General features: G+C 39.8%; 1 long non-coding RNA gene across 1 annotated transcript; it reads right to left on the bottom strand.

Annotated features, from left to right (window-relative positions):
- LOC110394924 lies at nt 9154–11625 on the bottom strand. Its single transcript, XR_002436029.1, has 3 exons — nt 11426–11625; nt 11216–11315; nt 9154–9244 (listed from the first exon to the last, which is right to left on the bottom strand). It is a non-coding gene; the product is annotated as an uncharacterized LOC110394924 (long non-coding RNA).

Here is an 11986-nt window from a genome sequence, read left to right as displayed (position 1 = left end):
CAGTGAGTTATTAAATGAGACCAACAGATACATCTGTTGTGTCACGTCTTCAGGTCAAACAAGTTCACAGCCTCTCCTCTGTTTTTTATAGATTATACAAGCCTCAAGACTTTGACTTTCTACTAAGGAGAATAACCACAGAGCCTTCTGCACTATTTTCCCTTCTTCTTCCTCCTTGCTGTTGAAAAGTAATGCCTGGCCATTGCTTTTCTTGAGATCTCTTGTGTCATTCCATTCACACATTGATAGCTCAATAGTTCAATTATACTAACACATGCTTTTTTGTTCAAATATTCGCTGTGTGTTTGCCTGTTCTCCAGAAGGAATTAATTTTAGATGTCCAAGGCCCCTGAATCTTGGTCAATGTAGAGAAGCAAAGAGGTCACAAGTCAGGCATATCTTTTCTAACAACATTACAGAAAATCATCACATTTTAACTTCTTGAGATTTGGCAATTTAATGGGAAATAATGATCATAAATTTCACAATGAACTGCAGTTTCACCTACCTATTTTCCCTCAAATGGTCTAACTGATTAACAATCTAACTAAACTCAGAATAATTGTTCTTAACCTGTTCTTACCTTTGAAGATAACCACTTCAATTTCAGTCCTGAAAGAGGGCTTACGGGCCTAAAAGCTTGTCTGTTTCTTTCAACTGTTGACTTGCTCTATTACAGATCCGTTTTGTCCCACAAATCTTGCCTTGCATTGATTGCTGCATATGAGCACAATTGGCATATGGTTGAATATTCAAACCTACTTCCTTCCCAGAGCAAAAAATAAATGCAAACTCTCATTGAGGTCACAGCAGAGGACATGGAAAACTAATGATACTATCCACATATCTAAAAAGAAGCTATCTCGTATTTATTTTTAAGCTCAAATTCCTGCACCTTTAAAAAAAACAACAACAGCTTTAGGAAATGTAAAGTGTTAGCAGTTAGACAGAAGACTCAAGTACTGCCTTCCCAGACTAGTTATTAGATATTTTCTGTAATTAATTTAACCGACTCTCTTCCTACAAAACTACTACAAGTTATTCGTCCATATTCTTCATGAAAGACAGCTTTCAGCTCATAAACTGTCATCCTGCTTCCATTCCTAACAAGTAGATTGAGTTATTATCTTCAACCAAGAGTAGTTAACATCTAATGTTCTTTGTTTCTGCTCTTCAGTGGTTGGTTGCCAGAGAAGAGCTATCAACTTCTTGCAAGTAGTTAGCTGATGTTTTCCTACAGTAAATATTTGTTGTGATTTAACCTGACAGGGAGCTCAGCACCACCTTCTACGATGGCATAATTCATCTGTGGACAACAGAAGAGCCACTGATGTCATCAAGACTTCAGTAAGGCCTTTGACATGATTCCCCATAACATCCTTCTCTCTGATTTGAAAAGATATGGATTGGATGGATGGACTGTTCAATGGATGTGGAACTGGTTGTAAGATCATACCAGAGCATAGTTGTCAATGGCTCAATGTCTGGATGGAGATCAGTAATGAGTGGTGTTCCTCAGGGGTCAGTACTGGGACTGATGTTCTTTAATATCTTCATCAATTTCATTGACAGTGAGATCAGCTGCACCCTCAGCCAGTTCATGGATGACACTAAGCTGTGTGGTGTCATTGATATGCTTGAGGTACAGGATGCCATCCAGAGAGACCTAGACAGGCTCAAGCAGTGGGCCCAGGTGAACCTCATGAGGTTCAATATATCCAAGTGCAAGGTCTTGCACTGAACTTGTACCTGAATCGTGCCAACTTCCACTATAAGTACAAGCTGGAGGATGCTGCCGAAAAAGACCTGGGAGTACTGATGGTAAGGTGGACATAAGCCAGAAATGTGCCCTCGCAGCCCAGAAAGCCAACTGTGTCATGGGCTGCATCCAAAGAAGTGTGGCCAACTGGCTGAGGGAGGTGATCCTGCCCCTCTGCTCCATGCTGGTGGGACCTCACCCGGAGTATTGTGTCCACATGTGGAGTCTTCAGTACAGGAGAGACATGACCTGCTGGAGCACATCCATAGAAAGGCCTCAAAAATGATCCAGGGGATGGAAAACCTCTCCTACAGGGACAGGCGGAGAGAGCTGGGGCTGTTCAGCTTGGAGAAGAGAAGGCTCTGGGGAGATCTCAGAGTGGCCTTTCAGTGTCTAAATTGGGGCTGTAAGAAAGAAGGGGACAGACTCTTTAGCAAGGTTTGTTGTGGTAGGACAAGGGGAAACAGTTTCAAGCTAAAAGGGGAGATTTAGGTTGGACATAAGGAAGAAGTTTTTTACTATAAGGGTGGTGAAGCAGTGGCACAGGTTGCCCATAGAAGTGGTGGATGCCCCATCCTTGGAGACATTCAGGGTCAGGTTGGATGGGGCTCTGAGCAACCTGATGTCGCTGTAGGTGTCCCTGTTCATTGCACTGGAGTTGGACTAGGTGATCTCTACAGGTCTTTCCAATTCAAAATATTCTATGATTCTATGACAACACAATTGCTCACCAACCACCAACCAGTGCTTGAACATTTCCTGAGCAGTGACAACCCCATAGCCAATTCCCTCGGTTTTACAGTTTTGCATAATGTCACATGGTATGGAATATCCTTTTGGCCAGTTTAAATTGGCTGTCCTGCTTCAGGCCCCTCCCAGCTCCTTGTGCACCCACAGCTCTTCACTGGAAGGGCAGCACAAGAAGCTGAAATTCCCTTGGCTCTTTGCAGCCACTGCTTGGCAACAGCTGAAACATTTCTGTACTATCAACTTTGTTTTTCTCCTAAGTCCAAAGCATGACCTCATACCAGACGCTATGAAGAAAATTAACCCCATCCCAGAAAAAAAAAAACAGGACACTGGCAGTGCCCTTTATTTACTACAGAACGTTAAAATCATAGATCATAGAATGGCCTGGCTTGAAAAGGACCTCAAAGATCATCAAGTTTCAACCCCCCTGCTGAGTGCAGGGTTGCCAGCCACTAGACCAGGCTGCCCAGAGTCACATCCAGCCTGGCCTTGAATGCCTCCAGGGACGGGGCACCCACAACCTCCTTGGGCAACCTGTTCCAGTGGGTCACCACCCTCTGTGTGAAAAACTTCCTCCTAATATCTAACCTAAACCTCCCCTGTCTTAGTTTAAAACCATTCCCCCTTGTCCTATCCTATCTACCCATGTAAACAGTTGTACCCCCTCCTGTTTAAACGCTCCCTTCAAGTATTGGAAGGCCACAATGAGGTCTCCCTGGAGCCTTCTCTTCTCCAAACTAAACAAGCCCAGTTCCCTCAACTTTTCTTCATAGGAGAGGTGCTGGTTCCATATCTCTATTCTTTAATCAAAATGCATGTATGGGTAATAGTGCATTGCATTAGAGATACTAGCAGTTTTGAAAAATAAGCAACAATAAAAACATGGAGACTGCAGGCTACTATATATATTTTTACAGCCAGCTGGAGTAATTTCATAGGCTGAGCTACATCCCTATACCTGTGCTATAAAAAGCATTTGGCCTGGAAAATAACCACAGTGAACAAAAGAATGGAATTCACTGCATTTCTGACGGATTTGTGAGAAGAGATTTTGTGATTCTAAGCTCTGGAAGTTATTTTTTTAACCTAGACAGGAAAAATTCAATTGAGGTCAGAATGGAAGAGAATGTATATCCATCACATTTTATCCTTAAATAAAAACAATAGCAACAATACAAATAAAATAGAATGAAGTGTCCCACTTCCATGCAACTTATATCCTGGACATGGATTGGGTCAGAATTTCTCTTCCAAAGTTACCTGGAGTTTGCAGGTGACTTCTTGTAACACTGTCTTCCTGCCATTTTTTGTTTGTTTGTTTGTTTATTCTCTTCAACTACTGTTTTCCTGAGAGGTAACCAATCAAGAAATTGTATTTGAACCATGTTTGTGATATGTAGACCAGTGTCTACAGAAATTGAGATTTTTTCCTTTACTCCAGGCATGTGAAGCATTTTATTGTTTTTATGCAGCATTAACTAAAAATAACTAAAAGTAACAAAAAATGTGATTTCTCCACTCTTCTCCCTACCTCTCCAAGAAAAAAAGGAATTTGTGAAAATATACTGAAAAACAACCATGGTTGGCAAAGTCCAGTCTTTCTGGCTGCAAAATACTCCCTCACCAAAGTCTCAGGGGACATGCATAACTACAAAAACTGAAACTGTGAACAGCTGTGGTGTCACAGGCTATCACAGGGCTTCCTATGATTATCATCTAAACAGACAAACAAAAGAAGAAAAACTTATCAAATTCAGAAGGAAGGAGGGTGGGTGCACTCTGCCTGATGTTTTGCCTTAACAGAGAAATACCACAGCCAACTTCATCCAGAAAAGCTCCAGTGTACAAGACAGCCAGGATAAGCAGACACATCACATGTCAGGGCATTAGCCTGGGATTTTCTCTTTTATGTCATGCTTAGAATATTTCAGGATGAACGAAACATTTTAACAATTTTAGGAGTCACGGATAGCTATGCTGGCTTTCAAACATTATTTTTATCATTTTCATTGACTGGAAAGAAACAGGGAATATAGACAAAGGATTCTAGTTGCACAGAGCTTCCTCAGGCAGGAGTCTGAAGGCTTGCTGTAAAACACTTGCTGTCTTTTGCAAGGCCAAGAGGAGCCAGGAGAATACAACTCAACCATGAATCATTTCACAGCAGTGGGGGAAAGCAAGAACACAAATACAGTAATATTTTTAAAAATTGCAAATGTATGTAAAAGTCACATGAAACAATGTTCTGAATCATCATGAATGCATACCCAAGAGCTGCTCAGGTCAGAAACTGACCACAGTGTCCAAGAGAGGTCTGCATAATTCCAGTTCAGTGATGTATTACTGCTTGACTGAACCATTACTCATGTAAAACTTCCACTTGTAAGTGCTGGACTACTTTTACTATTAAAAAAAATAATAATAATGGATTGCTGGTTTTTCTTTGTGGTATCTGTTTTACCAAGATAAAGAAAAGAGAAACATGAGAGGTACAGAAGTGTTCTAGTATGAATGGCCTGAACAAGAGTTCTTGTTATCCTCCTATCTGTCAGGAGATTAGAAAAGAAACAATCATTTAAATTAGTCTAAATTGCCTAAATAAAGAAGAAAAGTAGATATAATTCCAACAAACTATACATTTAGTGGATCTGTCACTTGAAATCACTGCACTATATACTTCTATAATTCAAGACAAACAGAAAGTGTAGGCTTACAAATTACAAATTCAACCCATGTAATGAAACAGATACAGCACAGTCTGTCTTTTCCTAAAATAAGTATTGTGATAGAGTTCAAAACTGCTAAATAAGCTTAATTCTTGTCTCACACTGTAGGGATGAAACCATTTTTGGAGCTCTCCAAGTATTTATGAGCACTGGCTTTTATGACCTGTGCAGCTTCCAGTCTATTCTAGCTCCTGTTAGAGCACAGTCCGATAGTGCTGAAGGTATTTAGACTGATGTGGGGAATGTCCAACCTCCAAATTCCCATGGGCTGTGTTGGGGAGTTTCAGGGCTTCACTCTTGTGCTCCAGACAGGTGCAAGCAATAACTTTATCTTTGTGTAATACCTGTTCCCTCTGCTCAGTGATAAAGAAGAACAAAGTCTTCCAAGGAAGAGAACTGAAGGGTTTCCTTTGCAATGGAAGGGTCCTTGGGCAGGAATATTGCCTCTGGCTCTTTCTTCTAGCACATTTGATCTGGGAGTTGTCACTGGGTGAGAAAGAACACAAAACATGGGGGGGTTCCATTTTGATCTAGGGCTTCTTTTGAGCTGAAATTTCAGAAAACATATCATTTATCTGCAGAGGTGTACAAGGGCCCTCCCCCAATTAAAAAGGACCTTGAGGTGTTTTCATTCACTCTCCTTTGAAGTCTGCAGAAGTCATCTAGAGTTGGTGCTAACTTCCTTTGAGAAGAGAAGAAAGGAATTACTTTCAGCAAGGGACTCCACGGAGGCACCAACAGCCAGCCAAGCAGAGGCAGGTAAGAAGAAATTCATATTCTTCGAGTGGAAGACAAAAGCTTCCAGAGACCAGAGTTCCCTCCAAGGTAAGGGACAGCATGGCAAAAACCAAAATGGTGCATGAATGTGAACTATATGGATGGTGGATGCACTGTGGAAAGTTCAGAGGTGCAAAATAGAGCTAAAAGTTAAGACCAAAGCCATAGGTATCATCCCTCTATTGGCTTTGCTCTCCCTAAACTCGCTGGTAGTGCATGAGAAAGAGATGATGTAAAATCTTCTACAAGTGACAGGGAAAGAAAATGTTTAAAGTGAAAAAGAGAGTATCCATGGAGGGTGTGGAGAGAGGGTGGGAAGGGCAAAGTGCTGTGACAAGATTACATTTGCAGCAGGACTACGAAAGGAAATAGGAGGGCCAAGCTGCCAGCTGCAGTACTCAAAATAAAAAAGATTTTTCACCAGTTAAGGAGCAGAGGTGCAGGTGAGAGTATGATTTGTGACCATTTGTGATTGACAAGAAACGTTGCAGCTTAAAGATACTCTGCAGAAGGAATCTTTATAGTGCAGCTATAAGGTTGGACTGGATAAACTTGGAGTCTGATCCAACTCAGGACTATGAAATGGGAAGAACTTCGATACCTTCCACAGTGACAAGAGGAGGAAGGAGAGTACCTGTAATTTTACGGGATCAGTCTAACTTAAGTTCTTACAATTTTATGCATGATAAATTCCTATTTTCTCCACAAAATATTGCCACTTACTATGCAAATGGAAACCTGCCGACCTGCTGGCCAAAATTTCCTTTTACTGACAAAACAGAGTTTCCCTGAGAACAAAATATCATTTTCTGACTGGATCTATAAATAATGCCTCCAGGATATTTCCCATGCTCATGTAAACGTTTCTACAGCAACAACTAAATACAACATGCGACTTCTGGTCATTCCTGTGTTACAAATAATAAATGCAAGTGATATATCTCTAATTTTATGCTATTGCAAGTGTTAAGGTCTTTCAAGAGAAAAAAAAAAAAACAGTAACAAATGATATTAGAACTGAAGGCCCTGTCTGTTCAGAAACAACCAACTTTAGTTTAAGAATTCCCTCATCACAGAGAGATAGTGTCACAAGGTCAGGCTTCAGGTGAGATCAGTGTATGGGTTATACTGCACTGCAGCCAAAGTTTATGCAGAGGAATAACGGCTGGCACAAAGTAGCAAGTGACAGTGAAATATACTTTGCTATTGCAGAGTAAAATACCCAGATATCTGAAGATAATGTTTCAGATGTAAACAGTAAATAAACTGGATTTATCCTGTGTTGAAAGTGCTTGGTTAATGAAATAAAAGGATTGCTCACTAACCTCTCAGACTCCATCCAAAACTTAAGAGTTTGGCAGGATTAAATCAATCAGTGACACATGCACACTTCCTTAGCCTTGTTCCATTTAGTTCCTTACGACAAGGTCATACGTAAGATGTCTACACTTCTTGGACTCAGTTGACAATAATTACTTTACTCTTGGCTACTGTCCTTTCAAATTTGTTCCTAAGCTGGCATGTTCTCTTCGTCACATCTTTTTATGACCCTCTGTGGAAATGCATGGAAGTGTTTTCCAGGGATGGATATCATGCAGAAGCAACAGTTAGTGTGTTAAGGTGCTAAGTAACTGTAAAAAAAAAAAAGAGAACGGTCCAAGAATATGTGCATTGAGTGCTGTGGCATCCGGTCTAATTCAGTCTGGAAAAGCAGATTTACAGGTGACAGGTAGGTATGGTGACAGGCAAGGTGCACAGCCAGGGCCACAACCCTTTCATGGCAGAGTGCATATAATGCAAGGAACTGGGAAGAAAGTATTGCTACTTCTCTTTCCAATGCTCACTTTACTACCTGGATAAGACTCACTCAAAACTGTCCATCAAATTTTCTTCACCTTCTCTATCTCTCAGTGTTCATTCTTCTGGGTGGAAAAGGAAACAGCTCAGGGTTTCCATACTGTAAATAATGTTTAAAATATTTACAATATTTAAAGGTATCCTGTGACTCAACACACTGAATAAACAAATTGATTTTTTTCAGCTACAACTCTTCTTCCTACAGATTTTTTTATTATTTTTATTAAACTGACTTATCTCTCTTTCAGATGCATTTAGTTAAAATATTATGCTTTCCTGACAGATCTTCAGCAAGATGGAAAATTCAGAATGAAGCCCATGTAAGGCAGTCATTCACATTTATGTTTGAAAAGCATGCTCAACTAAGCAACAAACAGTGTTAAATTTCTACCAAATAGTTGGACATATTTAGCAGCTTCTTTTGTTTGGAAATAACTCACTGAAAGACTCAAAGCTTTGCAGATTTACTTGTCAATAAACATTAATCTGCAAATGGTTTGTGGAAACGTCGTGCAGCCTATGAGAGGCTCACAGGCTGTTTGTTTCTCCTGCTGCCTGTTCAGTGTTAGCACCATCACTCACAGCCATGCTAGTCACCTGGCTGGGTTTCCACTTGCTCACAGATTGACTCCTAAAGAGCTTCCAGAGACCACCTGATATTTTAATTCAAACACTCATGTAAACCCACATATCATGTTTTCTTCTCACAAACATCCTTCTGAATGCAGATTTCCTCAGCAAACATTGATGGAGGCAGGAGAGGCAGTTTTTGAAGCATTTGCCTAAGGCAAAAAATTTAAGAATCAACTCATTATTTTGGGTACCACAATTTCAATGCTTTCCAGACAGACATCTGCAAGAAATCTACATAAAGAGAAGAAATTCCACAATATCTCCAGATCGAGATCCTCTAAGAACATCTGAAGGTGGACAGCCAAGAATTGAGATGTTCAGCCTCTTTAGGCATTTTTGGAAATTCTCATTCACTGTGAGTTTTTTTCCTAACAAAGCCATAGTGCTTTTCCCTCAGACTTGTTCTCTCAGCTTATAAGATTTTCATAACATTTTGGAGTATCACCTTTCAGTTATAATTAAATTCAGATAACTTGTAACATGCTTTTTCCTTGGGGATAGCAAATTTACAGTAAAAAGAAAAAGAAAAAGAGAAGGAGAAAGAGGACTGTGCATATTAAATGACAGGGTGAACTCTCAAATTACCATAGATTTAACATTTACATTTTTCAAGGTCATGTGTCAAATACAAATGAAATAATGAACCTTTGTTACTCCGCGGTATCCCATGCCAGGCAGTTTACACATCAGCATCAATACAATGGCTTTGATGAACTGCACTCCTGCACCCTGCTGCTCTAACCTGGAAGTTAAAAAGCCAGCAATTAAGTTTCCAAAAAAAGAGCAAGAAAACCAGGAAAAAAATGTGTCTATGAGCTGCCAGTATTCTTAATTATAGAACTGTTACTTAACACAGAACTAAATAAAATATGCAGAAGAAAGGTAAATGAACTGGAACAGGGATGTTAATGAAAAGGTTGATTAGGTGGCAGTGATAAGTTTCACATCTGACCCATGAGACACTTCAGGAAAACAGCAAGGTGGGAGCATGGGAGAAAAAGAAAGTGATGAAGGAACTGTTATTTACACTCCCATGATGGAGCATACAACAAAAACATGCATCAAAGCTACTCTTTCAGAAGACATGGGGCTGCATGAAAAAACTCTGCTCAACTTGGATGGTTTATTTTATTCTAAACTAGGTCACTATAGTGCCTTCCAGAAAGGTAAGTTATAGTAGAATATATACCGCAAGGGAGGCTTTTATTGTATACAGTTTAGAATGTTATATTGTATCATTAGAGAACCATTTTCACTTGGTCCAGCACAAAATATCTCATTGGGTTTAAAACACATGCTTCTTTTCCTTTTCTCTTCTCTTCTTTCAGCATGGCATAAAACAAAGCTATGGGTAATTTTTCTGTATCTTGTGCTTTACTGGGAAGTACATGTTACTGGAAACATTATGGGTGACTCTGGATTTGCCTGTGTTACAGTTATATTGTGAAACCACTCATTTCAGGAAATGTTTAAAATTTTCAGCTACTTCACTAAATGGCTGTTTCTTTCAGTCATTCTGTAAAATAGGAGTAAGTCTCACAACCTTAACAAAGCTACTGAAACTACCACGGAGACACCATGGCTGATATCTTGTTACTTGGATTAACTTAAAAAGGCAACATGCAAGACTACTTTTTGTCTTTATTTCTGAAGCCAGATGGACTTCCACATTTCTTTCTGAAATCTTCATGTAACATACTCCACTTGCCAGAACCACGAACATATCTTCCTAACTGAGACAACCATGACATTAGCCACTATAACTGCCTTGCTTTTCGATGTATTCATCCATCTGATTGCACAGTTGACTGTGTTTTGTGGGAAATCTGCCCAGATGGGGCAGTGAGATGATACCCCAGAAGCCAAGGGCCAGTTAGCTCAAGGGTATCAGTGGCTGGAGCATTTTGTGGCTCTGGATGAATCCTTCTTGACAGGCTTGAGATATGGGAACAGGTTTAAGATTTACTTTACCCTAAGTTCCAGTTTGGTCACCTCCATCATTGTTATGAGGGCCAGTTCATCTTCTAGTCACGTTTTTGCAGCAGACTCAACAGAAAGACTGCTGAGCCCTGAGAGCAGATTGTGCATGCTATGGAGGTGGTTAGTGATCCCTGGTGGGAGAGAGCTGGAGGTAAGACCACATTTGGGATTGGTACCCAACAGAGCTGTATGGGGTGAGCATTTTATTCCAGATTGCTGGATGGTATTTTTGAGAATGGGGCTAAACAAACCTCTACAGTTCAGTACCATGAATTATTGTTACCATGCATATTTAAACCATATGTTTAATATCACTTTTGGGAGAGCTCTAGCCTTCTGGATGTCTTGTTTTTCCATGCATCAAAGCAGAGGCCACAGGATCTTCCGTACTTGGATGATTTTAGTAGTGAATTCAGTTCTGCTGTCACTCCACAATAAAACAGCAGCATCAGATAGGAGAAAGTTATTGAAAAGCTGAAAGGCACTTCTGGCATTTTCTATGAGGTAAGGCCTCAGAAGACATAAAGTTTGGGCAGGTAGTCTTGGTACACTGTTATCTCCTTGAAACCAAGCATGAATATAAGTGTGGTCAACTTGTCCTTACCACAGCTAATGAATCAAAGTGTCTATCTTTTTCTCAGGCGCTAAATACATAAAGATTTTGTGTTTGTATATTTAGACAACAAGCATTTATGAGATGATCACAACCACCATGGACTGTAGCAATACGTACACGTTATCATCTTCAACATTCACATAGTATATGGGAGATGCTTCTTTAGTCCAACATTTCTTGATTAGAAATATTGCCACCACAGTATAGAATTTCATACCTATGAGCAGTGGAGGAAATATAAAAGAATTAACTGGTAATTCCATAACAAAGAATAGATAAATAATAATGACAGCAGGAAGCAAAAAAATAGTGATCTTTAAAACTTACTTGGCAAGAAGGTAGTACTCATATCTGGGATTTGATCTGGGATCTTGGCTTGCCTTTTAGATCTCAGCAGTAGTTGCACAGCATTCTTTCTTAAGCATCAGGTGTTTGGGAACTTCCTATAATTTTTGTGAAGTTCTTTTCTGAAGCTACATTCAAAGTTCAGAGCCATCTTCAGCAGTGATTGCAGAAAAAAAAGCAAAGGACCCTTCTCCAGCAACTCCTTTTTCACAATATGCCTGTTACTGAATGAAACAAACAGTCAAATAGTGTAACAGAATATCCAGCACGTCAGTCACTTCATAAAACGCATGGAACTTTTAGTCATTTTGCCAAATGAGTGAGTGAAGAAGTCATTTTGAAAAAATGACTGAAAATTTCAGTCATTTCATGAAATGACTGGTTTCATGATACATCTAACATATCACGTGCTAAAGGAAAGGCTTAGGGAGAAATTTCAAAACAGATAACGTTCTTCACACCCCCTCTTGTGGCTATACGAAATAACACCATAAAATACTGCATTTTACTGTGATCTTTTGTTTAAAGACTGCAGAGATTGTT

The sequence above is a fragment of the Numida meleagris genome, chromosome 2, assembly GCF_002078875.1.
Source record: "Numida meleagris isolate 19003 breed g44 Domestic line chromosome 2, NumMel1.0, whole genome shotgun sequence".
Classification (NCBI taxonomy): Eukaryota; Metazoa; Chordata; class Aves; order Galliformes; family Numididae; genus Numida; species Numida meleagris.
The sequence above is the reverse complement of the archived record's forward strand: the minus strand, read 5'-3'. Positions and strand labels throughout refer to the sequence as shown.